Raw genomic sequence first — 25,689 nt, 5'->3', positions numbered from 1 at the left:
ACACACGATACAGAAAAGTTTGAAAGGAGTTTCGTCATTGACTTGGATGTCAGTTGAACTCTAAACTTGCCCAGTACTATTTGGGGCTATTAAAATCCATACGTGCTTAATATCCCAGCCACCCTGCCATCCATTAAGTTTGAATGTCCTTTATGGAATGAACTTGATCCTCCTGCTTTACTTTTGGTCTCTCTCCAGAGAAGCTAATGCGCTGGCATAGTTCTCCCATTTGTCAGCCAGAAGTCTGGTTACACATTTGCTCGTCAATCTAAACTAACCTATTCTCGTACAAGCACTTGGGGTTTCGTGTAAATCAACCAGACGGTCTGTCATTCACCAGCAATATCTCTCTATAGTATTCTACACCCATGTGCCGTCATGAAATATTTCACTGTGTTTGTGGAAGATATATTCAAATGAATGTGCTTTTGCAGGAATGGTGACACCAGAATGTTATAAATCTGTTCATTACCACAACAAGGATAAATGGTATTTCTGCCAAAGACTTTTGATAACCGGTACAGTAATGAATCTCAGCACTTTCTGAAATTAAAGGTCTGCCCTGAGAGGTAAGTAGTATAATGCATGACTAACAAACGCAAACCCAAATTTCGGAGCTTAGATTTCCTTGTCAGTGTAATTGATCGTTTCCGACAGACATAGCCTTAGAAAGTTCATAATGTTATTTATATTCTCTTGATATTAATGTCCAGGTGAAACTGACCCCACCATTTACAAAAGGGCAGGTCCTTATTAACTTAGCATGCTTTATTGTGATTTTTCTTACATTGGAATTCACATACGTATTAACAGTTGTACTTCAAAAATCTGCTATGGTTTAAGAACAATATTTCATAGGATTATTAGGTCATCATTCAGTCAAATATTTTAATGTTCAGTTTAATCATCTCCTGAGAAGCTTTTTAAGATACTTGTTTCTGATTATAGTGATTGTTTAAAAAGCTTTTTTTTAAAATAAAAGTGGGTGATTTGACTCTAGCCTTCACTAGCGCTTTTGGCATTTTCAAGAGGCATAAAAGAACTTAGAAATTGGGAATTCAAACAAGAAGACTAACTATCAGTTCTCATGTGCATGACATTGGGCCAGTTAACTTCAGTATTTATGATTGTAAGATGGTGTTTTAATATAGAGCTAATTCATGAAAACTATGGAGAAAATGGAGAGGGGAGGGCGTCCAATCGAAATATCTACAAAGAGTACATTTTATTCCTACAGGTGTCTGAAAACGCCTGGTATCACTACTAGTCACTTTGAGCACTGGAAGTATGACTACCAGTGCTGTAAAAATACAAAATCCAATATTTGTGAAAGGTTATTAATCCAAACAATATGTCCTCTAAAATTAAAGACTCACAGAGAGAGCTATATTGTACTGACTTTCTAAAGGTCCAAAACAAAAATATAGATTCTGGTCAGAGAGTAATGGCTTTGGATTCTGAACAGGCTCAGCAGTTCATTGTTAAAATTTTTTGGTACCGGGTTTCAAACATAAAGTCACTTGGCCATAGTATGAAGAGTAGTATCTACTTAAGTAAAATTCTGTGCCTGGTGAAATACACAAATGCCTTCCTCCGCAGCATTCTCTCCTCTCCATTCCTGTTCATGTTCCTAGTAGCCTTTTTATCCTCTATCTGAATTACTCCCTCTAGTGTTTACTGGAAGAAGTACAGGAACTAAAACTCAATTTTCAAACAAAATACGTATTATTGCAATCTCAATATTTTCCCATTACCATACTTTAAAGCAAACTTACCACCAGATGTGTTGACGTGAACTCTGACGGCAAGAATTTTTTTTTTTGTCTGAGCGTCTCAAATGTAGATTTTGTATTCTAACTTCAGATCCCACCAGGGGGCATTGACCTCTACTCTTAGCGTTAGCTACCTTCTCTGCTTTTGAATTCTTACATTCTATTTACTTTCATTGTGATATGCAGGAGGGGAACCGATTTGCTCATGAACTAAAGCATGCAAGCGGCATTTCGTTGACATATTTTCCAGGGATAGAACGTATACTTTGATTCTTCTAAGTTACCCAGAAGGTTCAAGGTATTTTGACTCAAAAGAAAGCAATTGATTTATTTTTTTTTTAAATAGCCTATGGAAACTGTTGGCATGTGTTCTGCCACAGAAGCCCTTAGTCAAACCAGGAAGAGAAGCTCCTTGCAAAACTTACTGCTAATGGGCACTTGTTTACAGAGAAGAAAATTGTCAGCTGCCGTTGCTGCCACTTTGGAAACCAGCCACAGCTGATTGTGAGAGCTAACTATAGGCCGAGGGCATCTGGGGATCCATGCAGCGAACTCACAGTGAGACACCCACACGTCAGCCGAGCACATGGGCCTGCCAGTCCACCGGTCCAACCCAGAGAGCTATTTTCAGCTGGAGTTCCCACAAGAAGGCCCTTGGCTGTCCTTCACGCTGCTGGTATTTGGTTCTACACTGAGCCATTTTGAACCTTAATCTTCTCTACACACTGACTTCTTCTCTCTTTCACAACATCTTCCCTTTCTGAGACCCCAATAGGAGGTTAATAGATATGTCAAATGCTAATAGCAAAATTGAACTTTTGCTTAGCAACACGAAGCTCACCCACACATACAGCTTTACTACATCAATTACTTCAACCCAGTGCCTGAGCAGGAAACCTCAGGCTTATTTAGCTTCCTTCTGAACTACAGTGATCCACCAACCTCCAGTCGTTGCCAGACCTTGTCCATTCAGATTCCTAAGGCTCTATTGTTGAGCCTCTTCTCTTCCACAGTACCTTTTATGACCTAGTCTCTGAAGCCATATGCCATCCTTTCTACTTTATTTTACTCATTAGAAACAAGTCACTAGGTCCAACCTGTACTCAAAAGAGGGGAATTAGGCTTCACCCCTTGAAGGGAGGAGTTTCAAAAATTTTGTGAACATATTTTAAAATAACCAAGGAAGTTGCTAAAGAATCTTGAAGATTGGAGCTGTGGCCTAAATCTAATGCCAGGATGTGAAAGATATGATTTTGCAGTCGTCTGAATGAAAATTCTTAGGTGTTTCAGTCAACAGATTTCAATATGGGTCTGCTCCAAAACTCAACGTGATCCTAGGCTATGTGAAGAACCAGGTGTCATCTGGGATAGAAAGTGAGTCACGTGTGTGTCACTGTGTTGGGGTCCATGTGGAGGACAGCAAATAAGGTGGTCAAGAAATATGAAATCATGTCCCATAAATGGTTGTTGAAGGAACAAGAGAACTTTAGGCTAGAGAAGGCTTAGGGATGCTTTGGTTATTATAGTCAGGACTGTGAAGGACTTTCATGCACAGTAATAGAAGGTCCTTGCCTTGTGCTGCATCCAGAACCAATGGGTTGAAGTCACAGGAAAACACTTTGGATCAATGTGAAAACGACAGTTCTAAGAGTCAAAGCTGACCTAATATCACAGCAGCTGCCTTCGAAGGTCACTCTTGTTATCAGAGGCATTCACAGAGGGCTGACTTGGGACATTGGAGGAGGGAACGCGTATGGTAGCCTTGCACAGAGTTTCTGTGATCTCATCTCACAAGTGCTCTTCTCATGTAGTTGGGTAGCAATCGTCACCTCAGCATGGAGTAAATTGAAAGCAGTTGGCAGAATCTGGTCTTCCTTTGGATTGACCAGCACGGCATGATCATTTTTTGGTTCATATTTCTGGGGTTGGAAATTTGGGTTGGGGTCAGCTGGTCGTTTCTTCTGCAAGTCTCATCTGGGCCAGATGGTTGGTCTGGGATTAGCTTCGCTCACAGCTGGTGGTTAACAGATTGTCTGTTGGAGTTTTCAGCTTATTTTCGTGGTGTTCTCATGGATCCAATGCTGTAGGGGTTCGTGTGTCTCAATGTGCCAGTGCTTTTCAACTCTCTACTTGTATCATGGTTGCTAATATCTCAATGGTCAAAACAAGTTACATAGCCAGACCTAGAATCAAGGAGTGAAGAAATAGACTTCTTGATGGGGGTAGTGGCAGAGGCCAGTACACAAGGAAGGAAGGTGTTTGTGGCCATTTTGCAATCTACCACAGAGACCTTTTCAACGTTACCTGAATGACACCTGGATGTCACTTTGGAGATCCCTTTGCTTTAATCAAAACTCATGCATTGGTGCACTACTCTGCATTATTTTGACCAGACCATGATGAGGGTGTCTTCTCTGTTGGGATGAGCCCAGCGATGACATGCAGCAATCACTGCCCACCAGCCATGTGCAAAGTCCAGACCACCCCTGTGAACAGACAAGGAGAGAAAACCATTAGCTTCAACAAGGAGCCTCCCATCCACTTGGGGGAAACAGAAGGACAATGCAAACCGAAGGAGATCTAAGGAACAGAAATAGCAACATACTCCATGACATGTTTGGAGAAGAATTGTGTTTAGAAGAATTTGAAGGTATATTCTGGACCCCCATTTTCACTTAGCAATAAAGCAACATGATACTTAGTAAGCAGCTGGTCCCTTGTGACAACCCACAGCTCTCTCACTGGACGCCGTCCCTACCACTTCCTTGTAACACTTCCAACTGTCTCTTAACACTAAACCCGGCTGTTGGTTGCCATTTGAATCAGCACTTACCCTATTGTCTTATAGAAGAGTTGAAGAAGATACCTTTTTAAAAAATTTATTGGGGTGACAATTGTTAGTAAAATTACATAGATTTCAGGTGTACAATTCTGTATTACATCATCTGTAAATCCCATTGTGTGTTCACCACCCAGAGTTAGTTCTCTTTCTATCACCATATATTTGATCCCCCTTACCCTCATCTCCCACCCCCCTCTCCCCTTACCCTCTGGTAACCACTAAACTATTGTCTGTGTCTATGAGTTTTTGTTTCTCATTTGTTTGTCTTGTTCTTTTGTTGTTTTTGGTTTATATACCACATATCAGTGAAATCATAGGGTTCTCTGCTTTTTTTGTCTGACTTATTTCACTTAGCATTATACTCTCAAGATCCATCCATGTTGTCACAAATGTTTTTATATCATCTTTTCTTATCGCCAAATAGTATTCCATTGTGTATATATACCACAACTTCTTTATCCATTCATCTATCGAAGGACATTTTGGTTGTTTCCATGTCTTGGCCACCATAAACAAAGCTGCAATGAACATTGGAGCACACGTGTCTTTATGTATAAATGTTTTCAGATTTTTTGGGTAGATACCCAGGAGAGGGGTTGCTGGGTCATATGGTAATTCTATTTGTAATTTTTTGAGGAACCTCCACACTGCCTTCCATAACGGCTGCACCAGTCTGCATTCCCACCAACAGTGTATGAGGGTTCCTTTTTCTCCACAGCCTCTCCAACACTTGTTACTATTTGTCTTGTTGATGATAGCCATTCTGATTGGGGCGAGGTGAGATCTCATTGTGGTTTTTATTTGCATTTCTCTGATGATTAGTGATGTTGAGCATTTTTTCATATGTCTATTTGCCATTTGTATGTCCTCTTTGGAGAAATGTCTCTTCAGGTCCTCTGCCCATTTTTCAATTGGGTTGTTTGTTTTTCTGTTGTTGAGTTTCATGAGTTCCTTGTATATTTTGGATATTAGACCCTAATTGGAGGCACTGTTTGCAAAAATCTTCTCCCATTCAGTTGGTTGCCTCTTTATTTTGTCGACGGTTTCTTTTGCTGTGCAGAAGCTTTTAAGTTTCATATAGTCCCATTCGTTTATTTTAGCTTTTACTTCCCTTGCCTTTGGAGTCAAATTCATAAAATGCTCTTTGAACCCAAGGTCCATAAGTTTAGTACCTATGTTTTCTTCTATGCAGTTTATTGTGTCAGGTCTTATGCTTAAGTATTTGATGCATTTTGAATTAATTTTGGTACATGGTGACAGACAGCAGTCCAGTTTCATTCTTTTGCACGTGGCTATCCAATTCTGCCAGCACCATTTATTGAAGAGGCTGTCTTTTCTCCATTGTATGTTTTTGACTTCTTTGTCAAAAATTATCTGTCCATATTTATGTGGGTTTCTTTCTGGGTTCTCAATTCTATTCCATTGGTCTATGTGTCTGTTTTTCTGCCAATACCATGCTGTTTTGATTATTGTAGCCCTGTAGTACAAGCTAAAGTCAAGGAGTGTGATACCTCCAGTATTGTTCTTTTTTCTTAAGATTGCTTTGGCTATTCGGTGTCTTTTGTGGTTCCAAACAAATCTGATGATTTTTTGTTCTATTTCTTTAAAAAATGCCATTGGGATTTTGATGGGGATTGCATTAAATCTGTATATTGCTTTTATTTCTTCCAATCCATGAGCATGGAATGTCTTTCCATTTCTTTGTGTCTTCTTCAATTTCTTTTAAAAATGTCCTACAGTTTTCAGCATATAGGTCTTTCACATCCTTGGTTAAGTTTATTCCTAGGTATTTTATTCTTTTTGTTGCAATTGCAAAAGGAATTGGTTTTTGTATTTCTTTTTCTGAGATTTCATTGTTAGTATATAGGAGTGCAATGGACTTTTGTATGTTGATTTTGTATCTGGCAACTTTACTGTATTCGTTGATTGTTTCTAACAGCTTTTTGGTGGAGCCTTCAGGGTTTTCTATATATAGCATCATGTCATCTGCAGAGTGACAATTTAACTTCATTCCCAATTTGGATGCCTTTTATTTCTTTGTCTTGCCTGATTGCTCTGGTGAGGACTTCCAACACTATGTTGAAAAGCAGAGGTGTTAGGGGACAGCCCTGTCATATTCCTGAACGTAGAGCAAAGGGCTTCAGTTTTTCACCATTAATTTTGATATTAGCTGAGGGTTTGTCATATATGGCCTTTATTATGTTAAGGTATTTTCCTCCTATACCCATTTTATTAAGTGTTATAATCATAAATGGATGTTGTGTCTTGTCAAATGCTTTTTCTGCATCAATTGATATAATCCTATGGTTTTTGTCCTTTATTTTGTTTATGTGATGTATCACATTGATGAATTTGCGGATGTTGAACCATCCTTGTGCCCCGGGGTTGAACCCCACTTGGTCGTGATGAATAATCTTTTTAATGCATTGTTGTATTCAATTTGCTAGAATTTTGTTTAGGATTTTTGCGTCTGTATTCATCAGAGATATGGGTCTGTAGTTTTCTTTTTTTGTGTTGTCCTTACCAGGTTTTGGTATCAGGGTAATGTTGGCCTCATAAAGAGTTAGGGAATATTGTCTCTTCTTCAATTTTTTGGAAGAGTTTGAGCAGGATTGGTATTAGATCCTATTTGAAGGTTTGATAGAATTCTCTAGTGAAGCCATCTGGTCCCAGACTTTTGCTTTTGGGAAGGTTTTGGATGACTGATTCAATTTTGTTACTGGTGATCGGTCTGTTTAGATTTTCCAGTTCTTCATGGTTCAGCCTAGGAAGGCTATATGTTTCTAAGAACTTGTCCATTTCTTCTAGGTTATTGAATTTGGTGGCATATAGTCCTTCATAGTATTCTTAGATGATTCTTTGTATTTCTGTGGTGTCCATGATAACTTCCCCTTTTTCATTTCTGACTTTGTTATTAGTGTCTGTTCTCTTTTTATCTTAGTGAGTCTAGCCAAGGGTTTGTCAATTTTGTTAATCTTTTCAAAGAACCAGCTCTTTGTCACATTAATTTTTCTATTGTCTTTTTGTTCTCTATTTCATTAAGCTCTGCTCTGATTTTTGTTATTTCCTTTCTTCTGCTGACCTTGGGTTTCATTTGTTCTTCTTTTTCTAGTTCTTTAAGGTGTAACATGAGGTTGTTTATTTGGGATTCTTCTTGTTTCTTGAGATCGGCCTGTAATGATATAAATTTCCCTCTTAAAACTGCTTTCACTGCATCCAAAAAATTTTGGTAGGATGTATTTTCATTGTCATTTGTTTCTATGTATCTTTTGATCTCTCCTCTAATTTCTTCTTTGACCCAGTCGTTATTTAAAAGTACATTGTTTAATCTCCATGTATTTGTGTTTTTTCCTGCTTTCTTTTTGTAGTTGATATCCAATTTTAAAGCCTTGTGATCAGAGAATATGCTTGGTATGATTTCAATCTTCTTAAATTTGCTTAGGCTGATTTTATGTCCCAATATATGGTCTATCCTTGAGAATGTTCCATGTACACTAGAAAAAAATGTATAGTCTGATGTTTTAAGATAAACTGCTCTATATGTGTCAATTATGTCCATTTCATCTAATGTGTCATTTAGGGCTGCTATTTCGTTATTTATTTTCTGTTTGGATGATCTATCCATAGCTGTCAATGATGTATTTAAGTCCCCTAGTATAATTGTGTTTCGGTCAATTTCTCCCTTTAGTTCTGTTAGTAGTTGCTTGGTATATTTCGGTGCTCCCTGATTGGGGGCATAAATATTGATGACTGTTATGTCTTCCTTTTGTATAATCCCCTTTACCATTATGAAATGTCCATCTTTGTCTCTTGTTACCTTTTTCACCCTGAAGTCTGTTTCATCTGATATCAGTATGGATACACCTGATTTTCTCTGGATCCCGTTTGCTTGGAGTGTCAATTTCCACCCTTTCACTTTGAGTCTATGCTTGTCCTTGTAGCTGAGATGTCTCTTGGAGACAGCATATGGTTGGGTTTAGTTTTTTTGATCCAATCTGCTACTCTGTGCCTTTTTATTGGTGAGTTCAGTCCATTTACATTTAGGGTGATTATTGATATGTGAAGATTTCCTGTCATTCTATCTTCAGTTTTCTGGTAAACTGAAAGATAGAATGTTTTCTCCATTGTTTCTTTGCCTTTTAGTTGTTGTCTATTATTTCTGTGTGGTGGTATTCTATGATGTTTCCCTCTGTTTCTTCTTTTATTACAGTATATATTTCAGTTCTAGATTTTTTTTTGAGTTGTTACCCTTAAGTTTATGTAAAAGAAAGTTTGATATTTAGAGTATTCCATTTTCTTCAGTACGCTTACTTTCTCCATTCCCATATTTCAGTTCAGGCCTTTACTCTCCCCCTTTTTATGTTTCAGTTGCCATAAATTGTCCCTGTTGATGGTGGTCGAATAGCCTCCTTTAGTATTTCTTGTAGTGCAGGTCATGTATTAGAAAATTCCCTCAGCTTCTGTGTGTCTGGAAAGGTCTTTATTCTTCCTTCATATCTAAAGGATATCTTTGCTGGATATATTATTCTTGGCTCATAATTTCTCTTTTTCAATAGTTTGAATATTTAGTTCCACTCCCTCCTGGCTTGTAGAGTTTTTGCTGAAACGTCTGATGATAGCCTAATGGGCTTTCCTTTGTAGGTTACTGTCTTCTTTTCCCTGGCTGCCTTGAGGATTCTTTCTTTGGTGTTAATTTTAGACAGCTTCAATACAATGTGTCTTGGAGAAGGCCTGTTGGGATTGAGGTAATTAGGTGTTCTATTTGCTTCTTGGATTCGAGGATCCAGTTCTGTCCACAAATTTGGGAAGTTCTCATTAACAATTTGTTTGAATATATCCTCTGTTCCCTTCTCTCTTTCTTCTCCTTCTGGTATGCCCATTATTCTTATATTGCTCTTTCTGATGGAGTCAGAAAGTTTTTGTAGAGTTCTTTCATTTCTTTTAAGTCTCAAGTCTCTTTCTTCTTCCATCTGTGTCATTTTCAGGTTTCTATTTTCGATGTCACTGATTCTTTCCTCCATCTGGTCAACTCTACTACCAAAGCTGGTTATTTCATTCTTAATTTCTTCTATTGAGTTAATCTCCAGAAATTCTATTTGTGTTCTTTTTCAAAATTTCAATCTCTTTTGTAAAATGCTCATGTTGTTCTTTGATTGTGTTTCTGAGTTCATTAAACTGCCTTCCTGTGTTTTCTAGCATCTCGTTGAGTTTTTTTCAGAACTGCAATCTTGAATTCTCTGTCATTTAAGTCACATATTTCCATATCTTTAAGTTACTTTTCTGGAGATTTTTCACTTACTTTCTGAGCTGTTTTGTTGCCTTGGTTATTCATGGTAATTACCGATGTATTATTTCTCTTCCTAGGCATCTACAGGAGTGGCTTCTGCAACGGGTTGATAGGAAGAGGTCTTTCTTTTGTTTTCCAGTACTTGTTGGTAGAATGTTTTATTTTCTCTGTGACTGCAGCCTTTTTTTCTCTCTCACAGTAATGCTATGTTTTCTCTGCACTATTCCAGCTTCTCACACAATGGAGGGATTCCCTGGGAGATGGGCTTCTCCTCTGTTAATAGTTTGCCTGGGTCACAGGGCACAGTGTCCATGTGGATATGTGGAGAGCTTTTGAAGTTCCAAATCTCTTCCTGCACCAGAATCAGAGCTCGTATGTTTCAGCAGTTCTGTTTACTTCTGCAGGGATCCGCCCAGATAGGTGGGGACAGGGGCAGGGTGAGTTGTGAGAGATGGTCCAGAGCAGTGGTGGCGACCACCACCACAGCTTGTCCTGCTTCCACAGCTCCCTCCCCTTTGCTGGAACTAGTTGGGCTGTGAATCTGTGTTTGCAGTCCACAGTTCTCAGAACAGCAATATTCTGTTCTTTTGATCTGACACTGCTACTGTTCTACTTCTAGCACAGGGCAGGTGGGGGTGGGGCGAGCTCTGGGAGGGTAGGGAGGGGGCAGCTAGTCTCAGTGCCTAAGGCTTCCATTCTCTGCTCGGCAGTGAGGGCTTAAACCACCCTTTTCAGCCTTCTTCCCTCAGTCTTTTTTCGGAAGTCTCTGCCATGAGCGTTGGGTTCAGCCGTGTTATATGCTGCCCCCTCAGCCCTGTGGGCCATAGCAGAGCCCTAGCAGTTGGAGTTCTTCCCTCTCCAGCAGCTGCTGTAGTTCCGGGATGAAGTGAGCTCGGAGCACTGAGCTAGGTCTGCATCCTGCGCCTTTCGGCAATGTCTCTGCATCTTTCCCCTCCTCCCCCGCTTGCGTGATTTGCCCACCATTAGGTGAATTCAGTAGTGGACCTCTTCGTCTTGCCTGTCTGCTGTGCAGGGAGTCCTTTGTGGAGTTATGGTTGTTTGATTAGTTGTAAATTCCAGGGGAGATTTACAGAGGCTCACCTCACGCTGCCATTTTGATAACGTCTCTAGAAGATACCTTTGTGTCTATCAAAAATGTGAAAACTAAAGATAGACCAGCAGGGTTCTGATTTTGTGGCAGAATGAATATTCTTGTATATTAAATATATAGCAGTTCCTCAAATAACATCCTTCTGTTCCGTTATACATTGATGAGATGCCATTGGAACTTAACTGTTGTTCATATCTATGAGCCTATGGTAAAATTTGTTTTGTTATACATAATTTCATTGCAGTTCTAAGAACCTATTGACTATGTTAAATGCAGCAGTAGTATATAAGGAAAATGTATCTATGTCAAAAAAAAATAAATAACCTTCCCCCCAAAAAAACCCCACTAAATATACCTGAAGATGCTATTATGAAACAGCTTCATTCCTTCCCTCATTCATTCACATTGCCCACTTGGCCCCTATAGCCATTTGAGTTTGTCACTCTTAATGAACAAATACCTTATTTTTCAAGCTAAGCCTTTAATAACTCGTAAGATTTTACGTCTCCTTTACATTTTTCACTTTGTGCAAAATGGGATGGGGATGGGAGTTGTCAATAACTATTTGGTTGACTAATTGATAGCATGGATCAAGTTTCTGGGAGAGAGTAAATATGAGAAATAGGGACCCCCTTCCTCATTTAGATAATATTTTGTCAAACGGCCGATTCCCATCTAATCATTGTATTTTTAAGCAGGGACAGCTGGAGCTTACTGCTTGCATCCTGCTCAGTCTTTATTCCTCCAATAAAGGCAGGAAACAGAAGGCTTCTGCACACAGCAGTCACAGACACTCATCAAAGACAAACCACTGACATGGGAACTTAACCAGAAAAGGCTTGCTGGCCCAGCATTGGCTTTTGGGAGCCACATGCAGACACACAGCAAGTAGCACAGTAAGCAGCCTTCTCCCTTCGTCCTTTGGGGGTGGGGGCTGAAGAACAAGGCTTCCTCAGTTTTCTAACAAATGACCTATTTCAGTGAAATAAGAAAAGGAGGGCAGTCATGCAGTCCATCAGTCAGTTATATGCCAAGTTGTAGTGATGTCAGTATTTCATGCCAGTAATTCTGTCTACCAGAGAGTCATCCTGGCTTTTTTCCATTTCTTTTAGCAAGACTGCAGTTGTAAATCAGCAGGAGTGTCCTGGAGGCTGCTTCAGGTTGGATGTCGGGAGCAGTCTGGGGGAAGAATCTTCAGAATAATTTAGAATATGAGTCTAACAGGGAAGGTCAGTTTTGCTATTTAGAATCAGAGCCTTATGCCAAATTGGGCTTTGAAGGGATGCTCTAAATGTCAGCCTTAGAATTCGAATTTAGAATATCGAAAAATCACAATCATTCATATTTTTATCCCTATGAGACTTAGTTCAATTCTCAGCTCTGACCTCTGACCTCTGAGCATCCTCGGAACTGGGGAGGCCACTGGTTAAAGTGATTAATAAGAATCACTTTAGATTGAGGGTGTCCTCTCTGTCGTGGTGACTTTACTCTAAGCGTAGTTTCATTTGTAATTCCAAGAAGAAAATAGGGTGGGTGTCGTTCTCACCAGAAGAAAATTGTGGACAGAAACTGGATTTGCAGGGAGAGTTCAGATCCTGGTTTTGATTTTTTCCCCCCACAAACCTCTCTCTATGTCCCCCACTCCTCCAGCCCCTGGTAGCCACTCTTCTATGCTATGTTTCTATGAGTTTGACTTTTTTTTTTTTTTTAGATTCCACATATAAGTGATACCATGCAGTATTTATCTTTCTCTGTCTGGCTTATTTCGCTAAACATAATGCCTTCAAGTTCCATCCATGTTGTTGTGAATGACAGGATATCCTTCTTTCTCGTGGTTCAATCCAGTGTATGTACGTCCCACATCTTCTTTATCCATTCATTTGTTGACAGACACCTGGGTTGTTTCTGTATCTTGGCTATTGTGAATAGTGCTGCAGTGAACATGGGGGTGCAGATATCTCTTCAATGTCCTGTTTTCATTTATTTTGGACGTCTACCCAAAAGTGGGATGTCTGGATTATATAGTGGTTCTAGTTTTAATATTTTTGGTTCTACCTCTGAATAATAGCATGACCTTAGGCAAGTACCTTGAAGTCTTGGAGTCTTTCCTTCTTTATCTCTAAAATTAAGAGAAAGATTATTCAGAGGAATAAATGAGAAAGACGTTTGTAAAACATTAAGAAGTTTGAGTTAGAAACCATGGTGCAGGGAGATGAAGAGCCAAAGTCACTCAAACAGCAGCTGTGGAATCAGGGCTCAAACCCGTTTCATGACTCATCACTTAGCCCAGCAGCAGCTGGCTTGTTAACTGAAAGCATACCTGTTTTCCTCTGCGGTCAGCCCCTCTCCCCTCTGCACTGAGGACCGCAATGATATGAGGGCTAAATTAAGCAGATAATGGAAGCTTGGATCTATGCACTTTCCAAGGCCCTGATCTATTTACACTGCAACCCAGCCAGATTTACCTAACCCCCAGCAAGTCACAGATACAAGTAGGACTCTGTTGGAATTCTTTGGTAAAAAGAATCTAGTGCAGGAATCTATTATGGCCCCATGTTTGGGAAGCAGGAGTGAAAGGGTATGTGGGGACAGAGTCCCAGAGAGCAGTTTCCAGGCTCTCGGCCTCACCTGGAAAGGTGCTGGCTCGGGTAGTAGATGGCCATCAGCTATGACTAGGTGGCCATCCGCTGTTACCGGTCAGCCATTAGTCACTAATATAAGTGCCGTGGCTATGCTGGGGGGATGGTTGGTTGGCAGAGAAGCGGACAGCGGATTGCAGATCATGTGGCTCCTGCTTCCTGTGTCTCCAACCCAGCCGCCAGCGAGAATATAGTGGTGTGACTCCCCTACCTATGGCTCCGTGAGTGTTCCTTTTTGGCGTCACCATATCCTATATTCTTGTGCGAGGAGTGGGAGCTGAGACCCCTCCTGACAGGGGCACAAGAGGCTTTGGAAGCACAGAGATGGGAACAATCCTTAGATGAGGAATTCACTGCGACTCCCTGTCTAAAGCTCTCCGCTCTGGCCATGGCCTCGTATCCTCAGCAGATTTGCCTCTTCTTTGGGTGCCTATGAATGCTTCCCCTTCATTCAACAGTATGCTTACTGTTGAATTACACCAAGGACACCTCTCAGCCCCCAGCCATGATTTCTGCTGCACCATATCTCTAGAGAACTCCCATACTCTGAGGATTTAAAGAGGAAGAACACAGACCCCTGGATACAAAAACCTACTCTCCTCCCATAGAAGCATCATTCTTGAACTGTCCCACACTAGCGTCTTTTATCCAAAGCCTCTGGGAAAGAAAGAAACACCTCAAATAATATTTAACTCCAATCACTGTTTGCTTTAATTATTAACATATGGCAACCAAAGGTAACCACAGTACTCCACTCAGATACTTGAGAAAGAAAAAGGACCAGCTCATACCCCAGCCTTTATAAGATGTTTGAGCAATCATTTTGGACGGGCACATGCAGTCTTCACACATACCAGCAGACACTCCAAAGTGTGATGACTGATTCACTCACTCTGCAAGTATTTATTCAACTGGCACAGTTCTAGGTACTGGGAATACACCAAGGAACAAAACAGACCAGAATCCTTGTTCCTGTGGAGCTTAGATTCTAGTGGGAGTGGAGGAGGCAACGATTTAACAATAAACATAATGAATAAAGAAATGATATGGTATGTTAGGAGGTGAGAGAGAGATATAATAGTGTAAAAAGAATGGGGAGTACTGTGGGCTAGCGGGTCCCATTTTACACGGGGTGGTCAATGTCAGCCTTATCCAGAAGGTGACAGTTTACCAAACCCTAAAAGAAAAGAAGAAGGGAGCCAAGTGGATATCTGGAAAGTGGTGCTATGGACAGATCAATAGTGTGTGCAAGGATCCGGAGGTAGGAGCATGCCTGGACTGTTGGTGGAACATCCAGGAAGCCTGTATATCTGGAATAGAGTGGTACGGAGGAGAGTGGAGGAAATGCAGTCATAGAGGAACCGGTGACCAGATAGGTAGGATCCCGTAGGTGGGTGTGTATATTTTGCTTTCCTTTAGAGAGCTGAGGCCATTGGAGCCTTGGAGCCGAGGAATGACACAATTTGACTTAGGTTTTAATAGGATCGCACTCTGGCTTCTGTGTGGTGGTTTCGTTATATGCTCAGATAAGGCCATAGGGATAGGCCCATTTCCACTTTTCCTCCAAGACGTTCAGAGTTGGCGGGCTTCCAGGCTAACACATCAGCATTCTGCACCGAAACGAACTCTTCTGTGGCTTCTATCATGACTCCCTGCCAGCCTGCAAAGTCCCATCATCTTCCCTCCCAGCATCACATGGAGATGGACAGAGAAAGGAAAGAATCTCTTCTTTCCCTCTGTTTGCAGACTTCCCAATAATTCTGACTCCACCTTGCAAGATCCATTAGAGCTAATTAACGACCCTTCTTTCAGTAGGTGTCTCTTCATAATGATTAATTCTGGGACAGAGATAGAAAGCTCATTCCATTATGGTTCTTTTTAAAAAATTATTATTATGCAGGTTTCTAATACTGGCATGAACTGCAGGTGAATTTCTGAAGTCATGTTACTTAGCTGTCACAACTAGTAATATAAAAATTCAATTTATAAAGAATTAGGAAAGGCAGGAGAGACATGCTCTTCGGTTTAGAACAAAGGAGATCAATCCTGCCACAATGGCAGCATGACATTCGTGGACTTTGAAGATTCCAGACTTCCTCTTCATTAATTAGAGAGAATCAAGAGTTCTGGTGGTTAATTATTTGCAGAAATTGTGCTCTGCAAAAGCAGATGCCAACTCACTCCAGCCGCCTCCAGCTGCAGCTCTGCATGATAATTAAACTGTGTCAGTCCTAAGCTCGATCTGAGTTGGCAAATAAACACTCGGATGGCCACTGGTATCCTCTACCCTTCGGATTTAGGCAGGGTCATGAGACTTCCTCACACAGGGACGGACCCCAGGAGACTGACACTGTTCTGAATGGATTGGCCTGGATAGGTAGTGCTTTTAAAATCCACATCAAGCAACATAAGGTTAAAGTCATGTACAATCTGCCCTTACAAAGTATATGTTTGATGGAGTTGGGGTATTTCCTGTTGGTACTCTCATGTTGTTGCTGTCATTGCTGTTGTCGTTACAGAGTTAAGTAATCAAGTCTCTTAAAAGAACAACTGGAATTGTTTTTAATGACAAAAGTAATGTACATCCTTTTATCCACTTTAAGCAATGCAGAAGTGTCTGAAGTGAAAAATTAGGGCATCTCTGTGCTCCCTGCTAATCCCACCCTCCTGCAAGAGCCATAATGAGGTCTCAGGCCAATCCTGCCAGACTCTCCCTACGCTTCAGGTTGCAATCTTTGAATCCTTTTCTGACCAGCCAGATCCTGACATCTTAACATGACATCCTACCGTTCCTGCTGTTTTTTTCTGTACCCATGAGCCCCTCTACTGTCCTCTGCTTCTCTGCTTCCACAAGCCTCAGAGGCACATTTAACATGGCGCAACGGTGGTTTGGGAGTCTTGCCATTACATCGGATTTGATGGCAGGACTGGCATAAGAATACAGGGACATTGGTACTTAGTTGTACAAGCTTAATATTTCCACGCAGCAGACAAGAGGTGAATCCGACAAGCCCATCGTGGTGTTAACAGTACACATGTAACTATGTTAAACTCAGTCTTTACTTTGACAACAGATATTGTTGGAAAGTAGAAGAACATGTGCATTATTAAAGCCATCAGCACTGCTGAAATACACAGATGCTTGAGATCTGCTCACACCTACTGGGGGAAGGGAAACAGGATACAGTGCTGCTCTTCCAGAAATAACTGCTGCCGAAATTAGCCCAGAGTCTCATTTACCATAGGTAAGGCAGCAGACAAAGCCACATCTCTAACCTGCCCTCCCAGGCATCGATTTCTTGAGGGATTTATCTAGATGACTTGAGGTCTAAAGCTGAGCAAGTCTGGCGTGTCTGATTGGCATTCAGGAAAAGCCACGGGCAACAGAATGAACATGGCAGCCCGGGCCAACTTTCCCCAAATATCCACATTGCTTTGGGTGTTTAGACATTTGCTGGCAGTAAGACCTTTTGGCCATTTCACAGTCCGTTTATTTAAGGTATTTGAAACTCTCTCTACAGAGCAGCTAAAGTTATAATATTAGCCTGGCTGACATCAGACCCTCTCTCCGATTACCAAGGTCATTCCGGCCTCTTAGGAGTTACCAATTCTAAATAACAGTAAGCAAGTTTTGTCCACATCTTGATAATAGCAATTTTTATGCCCATTTGTAATTGTCTGTTTAGCAAACTGTCCTCAGCACTAGAGAGTTATCTCCTTGAGGGCAATGAATGTGTTTAGCATCTTGGTGCTGCCAGCACGAGGCTGGAACTAGGGTACAAGTTTTAGATTAACTCTGTTATACTGGACTTTTATTATGCAGTATTTGTTAGTTTGGTGATGGCAATTTTGTTTTCTTTTGTTGTTGTTTGTTTGTTTGTTTGTTTTCTGTGTGTGTGTGTGACACTTTTGTCATCCAGGATAACACTGTACAATTATGCTCTGCAGAATTATAATTTTTCAGGCTATTAATGGGTGTTTTGTGGAAAAAAATAGTTCAGTGGTCAAAGAAACATGTGAGTGTTTGGCTTAATGATGCTAAACAGGTTTTTTGTTTGTTTGTTTCTGTGACTATAATTTGATACAGATGTCATGGTTCGTTTTACAGGCCAACTTGGGTAGGCTGCTGCACGCAGGCATGTAACCAGACACTAGGCTAGTTGTTTCTGTGAAACAACTATTCTGTAGATGTGTTTTTTATCTGCAACCAGTTGACTTTAAATAAAAGAGATTACTCTCCATAATGTGGGGGGAGGCCTTATGCAGTCAGTTGAAGCCCTTAAGAGTAAAAACTGGAGAAGAAGAAAATTCTTCTCAAGACTGCAGCAGCACCTCCTGCCTGAGTTTCCAGGCTGCTAGCGGCCCTATGAATTTTGGTTTGCCGGCCCCCACAATTGTATAAGCCAGGTCCTTAAAAATAATTTTATATATATATATAAACTTTAAAGGTATAAACTTTAAAGGTATAAATCTCCTATTGGTTGTGTTTTTCTGAAGAACACTGACTGATATGCATGATATACCTAAATCCATGTGAAACACACCATTCATTCATTCATTCATTCATTCAGTTCACTCAACAAATATTTTTTGAGTCTCCACCATGTGCCAGGTATTGTGCTAAGTACTAGAAGTAATAATAAAAGAGACAGTCCCGATTCTCAAACTGTGGTTGAAGGCAAGTGCAGGGCAGTGAATCTGCAAGAACTAGACTCAGACGGTGAGTCACCTGCAGCTGCCTTGGCCTGGAGCACGTCCAGTCTGGACTGGCACAGAGCCAAGAGAGAATAAAACACATTTGCCCAGGCGTCCGGGGCATTCAGGCTTCCTGGTGCTAAAAGGAAAAGACACAAAGCTTGGGGGAGGGAAAGGTGTTCAGGGTGGTTTTTCTTGCTATAGGCAACCTTGAGGGTAAAAAAATTTTCCTCCTGGCAGGCACCAATTCCCAAGAATTGCCCTTCCCAGTTTGATGGGTGACCTTACCATGACCTCACTTCCTTTCCAGGAGACTTGCAGATTTCTCAGCAGCCCAGAAGCTTCAGGGCAGGGCTGCCTTGTGCTCTGCCGTTGTACCTTAACACTTTAGCCCAGGAAAAGCCTTTGTTCCTTGCAGATTCTCTGAAACTGGCACCTTTTAAATTAATTTTAAAGGAATATGTTATCCTGATGTTTGTAAGTCTCTGTTGAAAAGGTACAAGTATACAGTACTGTTTTCTGTGCCTACAACCCGCTCCCAGGAGGGGCTTTTCCCCTGAGCCCTTCCTCAGGCTCTGGAAGGAGTCGCTGCAAAAGAGTAGCTATATGGAAGCCTTAACAAGTGATTGGGGAAGTGCTAATGGGTCCCAGCACCATTTTTGAACACCGTCACCAATAGAAGGGCAATTTAAAGGTGAATCACTCACTAATTGGGTGGTTTCAGATCCCCATCATAATTCCTGCTTCATAAGTTGACTGAGAACTTTAAATGAGACGATGTACACAAAGTGCTTGGGGCATAGTGGGTGCAAAACAAATACAAATAGTTTCCTGCTCTTGGAAAAGTTTCACATGAACCCGAGTTACAGAAAGGCCCCTGTAACATGCATCACTAGAATGATGTGGCTAAGAGCAGGCCCCTGAGACAGACCCCGAGGCTTGAAGCCCTTATCTACCACTTCATGGCTGTGTGACTTTAGTAGGTCTCTTAACTTAGCTGTGTCTTGTTTCCCCACTTGTAAAATGGGACTGATGGTAACAGTGCTTTCTTCGTAGGATTAAGTGAATTTTAAAGCAGTTCCAGGTATGTGAGGCATATGTTGACTGTTATTGAAATATGTTATGTTTCTTTTTTTTTTTTGAAATATGTTATGTTTCTGATTATTCTTTTATTTCAGCATGTGCATGAGTTACAATGTCATATTCAGTTCATTCCTTAATTTATTTCACAAATATTCTTACAGCGTTTTGTCATCCAGGATAACACTGTACAATTATGCTCTGCAGAATTATAATTTTTCAGGGTATTAATGGGTGCTTTGTGGAAAAAACTAGTTCAGTGGTCAAAGAAACATGTGAGTGTTTGGCTTAATGATACTAAACAGGCATTTTTACTGAAGGGCTTCATAGCACATTTAACATGCTGCACGTACTCCAGGCAGAAGTCTTTCCCCTTACAGACCCTCCTTCCCAGAACTGGTGTCACCAGGACATCCATTGGGAAGTGCTGGCCTGGGATCAGGTAAAAATTGATTTGGATACACATCAGTAAGCCTCTCTGCCTGGCCGTGGAAGCGTGTGTGTATTGAAGGCGAGGGCATATGGAAGGTGCTGCTGGGAGCATCAGGGTGCAGAAGCTCTACGAAATGCCATGCTGGGAAGATCTTGGCAGAACTTGCTTGGGAAAGACAAAGTTCCCATTGCTGTGAGTTACCAACACCTAAAGATAAATCAGACTATTGCTAGTACAACTGAAACCATAAAAGTAAGGAGGCCAAGAAGGCTGTGTAGCTACTCCCATGCAATACTTTCTTTCTCCTAGCTCTGAAATCCATTTTTATTGAGCATATACTATACCCCACACATGGTCCTAGACACAGGATGCCTTATGAGCCCAGGGTACCAGTGTGCTCACCAACGAAGCCAAGCAGATAGGGAGAAGTGTCCTAGAGAAACACCAGAGAATAAAGAGCTCTAGGGGCCAGGGAGGAAACATGCTTCTGGTAGGGGACCTATACTTGGAATGCTTCGAAAAGGGTGTTTGCTGAGCTAGTTGTGGAAAGACACATATTATGTCAGGCAGAGATGAAAGGAAGGGCAATCCAGGTGGAAGAGCATTCCAGTCATAAGGGCAAAAGTGGAACAATACTGGCTGGAGATGGGGACAGGTGAAGAGTAAATTTGGTTAGGATGTGTGGGGATGAGGCAGATGGCCCCAACTTAGGGCTGGAGAGTATTGCCCTGACAAGACTTGGAAAGCCTTGCATGTCATGCTTATATGCTTCATTCATTCATTTAGTCAACAAATACTTAGCGCCTACTATGCACGAGGCACTGTATTAAATATGTGGGGATAGAACAATGACAAAACAAAGCTTCTGTTTTCATAGAGTTTATAATCCTGGTGTAGAGAGAAATGGTAAACAAATAAATATAGAGTACAATGTCAGGTAACAATAGGTGCTATAAAGCAAAATAAAGTGGTTTTCTAATTTGGGGAGCACAAAGAAATCTTCCATAGAAGCATCATACTTAATTCTAATAAACAAAGGATGCTTTGGCTGAAGTTAAAAATGGAGTCCAAGGCCCCAACCATTGCCTCCTTCTGATGCCTTCCACAGGGACCCATGGGACCCTCAGAACACTTTATTAGGGAGGTGCCTAGGCCAGATGGCTACGAGCTGTAGACACTGGAGGTTGTCAGGAAAACAGCTCAAGTCTTCTCTAGTAACCCAGAGGAGAGATACTGGCCCTGGAAATGGGCTCAGAGGAGAGAAATGGAGGCAAATTGATGAAGCAAATCTGGTCTGTTGTGCTTATCCCTCTCAGCTAGTGCATGCGTATGATGTGCACAACCAGTATGAAATAAGAATATGCCATGGAACACGCCAAAGAGATGACAATCTTTGGGATTTGCAGGGGATGTTTTTTTCTGGGTGGTGGTCTCTGTGGAGATGAGGAAAGCTGAAGAGTAATTTCTACTTGATGGGAGAATAATATCAGATGGCTGGAGTATACTTTCTTCCCTCTCTCCACGTAGGACCTATATTAAATATTACCGCTTGGGCTTTATTAACCACCATCTTCCCCTCACTGTGCCAGCCTCTTTTGCTTCCTCCATTTTCCTTACCTGCATTGGAAATGTTCCTGCCTCAGGCCATTTGCACCTGTTGTTTCTTCGGCCTTGAATGCTCAATCCCTGTGGCTGATCCTTCACTGCCTTCAGGTTTTTACTCAAATGCTGTCTCAGCGAGGGCTTCTGTAGCCACTTTCCCTCCTTGACAATTCCTGGCTCATTTCCCTGCTTGTTTTCTTTTCTCCTGAGCACTCTTTACGATATGAAGTACTATTTTAAAATATTGTTTACTGTCTCTCTTCTCCTCTTGAGAACATAAGCTCTTTGGGAACAGGGACTTCTGCCTGTTTCATATTGCCAAGACGTGCAACAGTTCTTGACATAATAAGGGTTCCATAGAGATTTCTGGAATGAATGTTTTCCCTTGCATGAGCAACTGTCACAGGGTCTAGGATCAGTTCAATAATTTATTACAGAGGATTTGTTACATTTATTTTTAAAGCAGCAAAGCACATTTATTGTAGGCCCTGTGGTGATGTGACAATAATTATTTTATTCCTTGATTTGTTAAAAACATAGGATAAACAAGGCATGGTATGTTAGTCCACCTGAGAATATGAGACTTCTTTGGCAAATATTTCTATGGAAACCCCCAGTAACTAATGCAGTGCTAGGCACTGGGTGCAGTGATGAGTGACCTTTGTAAAACACTTAATTCTGGTTGTCTTTTGCAATTTCTTGAAGCAATTCTAAGGTGCTTACCCTACATGCACAACTCACTCCCACAGGCTCACTGTATTTACAGATAGCCCCCCACTGACTCTCAGGTTGAAGACTTGTTTTTAATTCAGTGGGTGGAACTTGGAACACATTGTCTTACAGAATCCTCACGATAAATGGATGTGAGTGTCTCGGGCTGGCCCACAAAAACACATTTAAAAATAATGCAGTCAACATACCATAAATTCAAGATTAAAAACTGTAGGAAAAAAAATACTGTGGGATTACCAATGTCAAATAATAAAATATAAATTGAATTAGAAATGTGTTGTTAGGTACTTCGGGTGACCATACTGGACAAAAGCATTGAAAAATGTTGAAAAGGATCTTTGAATTCCTCAGGAGAAGCTGGAAATCTGGATTTTAATTTGGTGACCTCATATTTGGTGACTCATTCTGGGCCAGTGCCCTTGTCCCCTAGCCCTCCCCTCTCTCAACGTTTCTCTAGTCTTTTCTTTGCCACTTGTATACTTCATCTACTCCCACCTTTGCTGACAGTTGATACCTCTCTCACCTCTTTCTTGAGCATTATGGTCTTTGCAAAATTTTCTCTCTGTCTCTCTGTCTCTCTGTCTCTCTGTCTCTCTGTCTCTCTCTCTCTCTCTCTCTCTCTCTCTCTCTCTCTTTTGCTTAAGATAGAAAAAAGGACATAGGAAGAAAACCTGTCATGACCACCTGTCTGGCAATTTCTATTGAGAAAGATGTGGTTTCTTGTCTGGATTCCTATAGACAGAGGGGAAAACGTACCCATATCATTCAAGGATATCAGGAATTGTGGCAAATTCACTATTGGTTTGTTTGTGTGATTTGTTGTTCTAATCTTATCAATGTTATAAATTATCTTTATGACGCAGGAGACAGGAGGTAGGACCAATCAGAGTATGAAGGTTTATATCTTTTTTTTTTTTTTTTTTTTTTTTTTTGCCCACAGACTATCTAAGGCAATGTAATAATGTACTCTGTTGTGATGAGGTGCAACTCTTCTCAGTAAGGAAAACTAGAGATGCCTTCAATCCTCACAGCTGCAGATCTCGTAGAAAGAACCCATATGTGACCAGGAGATGCCTGGGCCTGTCACAACCAAAGTGAGTCACAGAGTCTGTCTCCCAGGATTCCATTTCCTCATCTTTAAAACATGGACAGTTAATCTGTTCTTCCAACCTCATTAGACTATTGACAGAAACAAATAGCATAATAGAAATGCAATTGCTCTTAAGACTTAAAAGGCATGGAATTATAACATATCAAAAAGTTAACTCTGGCTATCTCTGTATTTTTATCATAACCTGGGTAATTTGAAAAAGCCCGGTCCTCTTATCTCATCCAGGAAAGTCCAAGGTTTGAAGTAAGTAGGGTTGAAATTACTCAGAATCTGATATTTGTTTTGCAACTATTATCACTAACACAAGCCAGAAGTTGAAGTCTCGAGCGCTATAAAATGTGTTTGCAAAGGAAAGCCAGACAGAACAAATGCCATGTTGAGTGAATGCTAAACTTTATACCTGCATTTTTATCTACTGACTAGGTTGGGCCATTCCCATTCTAGAATTGGGAAAAGGGAACACATATTTAGAGGATGTCCCAGATAGAAATCTTTCTATGTCAACTGCAGAATAAGGAACATTTTCTCCCTCTGGGGCTTGATTCAGGCGTCTAGAATGTAAAATAACAGGACTATTCAGCATTGTGATTATTTTTTTCCACTTGGGTTGTTAGGGGATTTCAATTCACTCTGGGTAAATGATTATTGTGTGTCCTTGTAGAATAAATACTATGATGTGTGAGAGATATTCACAAAGCATATCAACCATCTATCCCGTACCCCTAGCCAGCCAGAGGCCAGTGTGGGCATAGCATCTTTTGCTCTAAGACTCACTTACATGCCTTGTAGAGTGTTTCAGTTCATAAAGAGCCCTTCTCAGAGGCAAACTTTGGGGCAGACAGAAGACACTATTTTAAGGATCACTGGACAGAGAATCAGGAACCTAACAGTCTTGTCCTGAGTGACAGTGTGACTGTGGATGAGCCACTTGTACTCTCTGGGTCTCAGCATCTCGTCTATCAGCAGAGAGAGCCTTCCAGCTCTACAAATGTCAAGAGACAATGCCAATGTTATAAGCATTACCTTCCAGTTTCCCACATATCTCACCAGGGGGGCCTTATATTTAGGTAAATAAAGACTTAAAAAACTGAGGCCCTGGGAGCCAAATAGAGCCCTAAGGCAGAATTTATGGGCCCTTTGTCATGCTTGTTAAAAGTTTTTATTTTGTTGCAAATCTTTGAAAATCAGACGACATGCCATATGAATCTAGATTTCTGGCTTCTCTTGAAAAATCAAAAGATCTTTCCACAATGGGCCTAAATTCCAACATGGCAGCAATTAGCTAGAGCGAGGTGGTGGGTGTTCCCTTTGGATCAGGCATATGCTCTTCAGTTTGCCACAGTCCCCACCACTCTCTATTGCCACCAACATCTGGTCTACTTTACAGTATCCTCCTGACCCCTAGAGGCATTTGAAATTGTGATCCTTACCCAAATCTCTCTCTCTACCCCAGATGTATGAACCTCTACTTTCAGTACCCTTTCTGAAAGTAGATTTTTATTTATTTTTATTTTATTTTTTTATTTTTATTTTATTTTTTTATTTTTTATTTTATTTTATTTTTTTTTTGCAGAAAGATCCTTAATATTCTGGCATGAAATAGGAGAGCAGATCATTGCTTCCCAGACAGGAGGATCTGAATGCCCTGGTGAGAAGGGGAGAAGGCCAAGAGGAAGGGCAAACAATTAGGTAGAGCTGCTCTTGACAACAGAAATATCATGCAAACTGCAAATGTGAGCCATATATTCAACTGAAAATATTCTAGTAACCACATCAGAAAGAAGTAATGAGAAATAGGTGAAATATTGAACGGAACATACCCAAAATATTTTCATTGCATCGTGTCTTCAATTTAAAAATCATTAATGAGCTGTTTTACATATTTTCCCCACTAGGTCTCTGAAATCCAGCATGCATTTTATACTTGCAGCACTTCTCTGTTCAGACTTGTGTATTTCGTGTTCTCAGTAGCCGCAGGTAGTGGCCACTGAGGGGGACACCCAACACAGAGGTAGGGAACCACCTTACCAGTGTTGCCTAGAACACTTTCTAGTTACCGGATGGGATTCAGAAGGACCCACATTTATTGAGGGCTCATTACGTACTATATGAAATACAAATATAATTTGTTTTCTTTTCGTTTCTGTGTCTCACTAACAAAGACAGCTAGAGCAGAAGGTGAAGACCATTGAAATGGTACTTTCACTGGAGTTTTCTCGTCTCTCAAGCTGCTAATAATTGTATTTATCTTAAAAGGTTAGTGTAAAATTTATAAAAATGCTTTATAAAGTATAAACAACTATACAAGTTTAACAAGAAGAAAAAGAGCTGTATTATAGTGAATGCTGATCTCTGAGCTAGGCGCTTTGCATATGTTGTCTTAAC

The 25,689-nt window shown here is 40.8% G+C and overlaps 1 protein-coding gene across 1 annotated transcript in view; it reads left to right on the top strand.

Moving 5' to 3' along the window:
* Positions 1–265: 265 nt before the first annotated feature.
* ITGB6 (integrin subunit beta 6) overlaps positions 266–25,689 on the top strand; it is a 128,559-nt gene continuing 103,135 nt past the window's right edge. Inside the window, exon 1 of the mRNA XM_081051693.1 lies at positions 266–569. The gene's annotated coding sequence lies outside the window, so the exon portion shown is untranslated. The remainder of the gene's footprint in view (positions 570–25,689) is intronic.

This window comes from Rhinolophus hipposideros (genome assembly GCF_964194185.1).
Source record: "Rhinolophus hipposideros genome assembly, chromosome: 6".
Taxonomy (NCBI): Eukaryota; Metazoa; Chordata; class Mammalia; order Chiroptera; family Rhinolophidae; genus Rhinolophus; species Rhinolophus hipposideros.
This window is presented reverse-complemented; position numbering and strand designations above follow the sequence as displayed.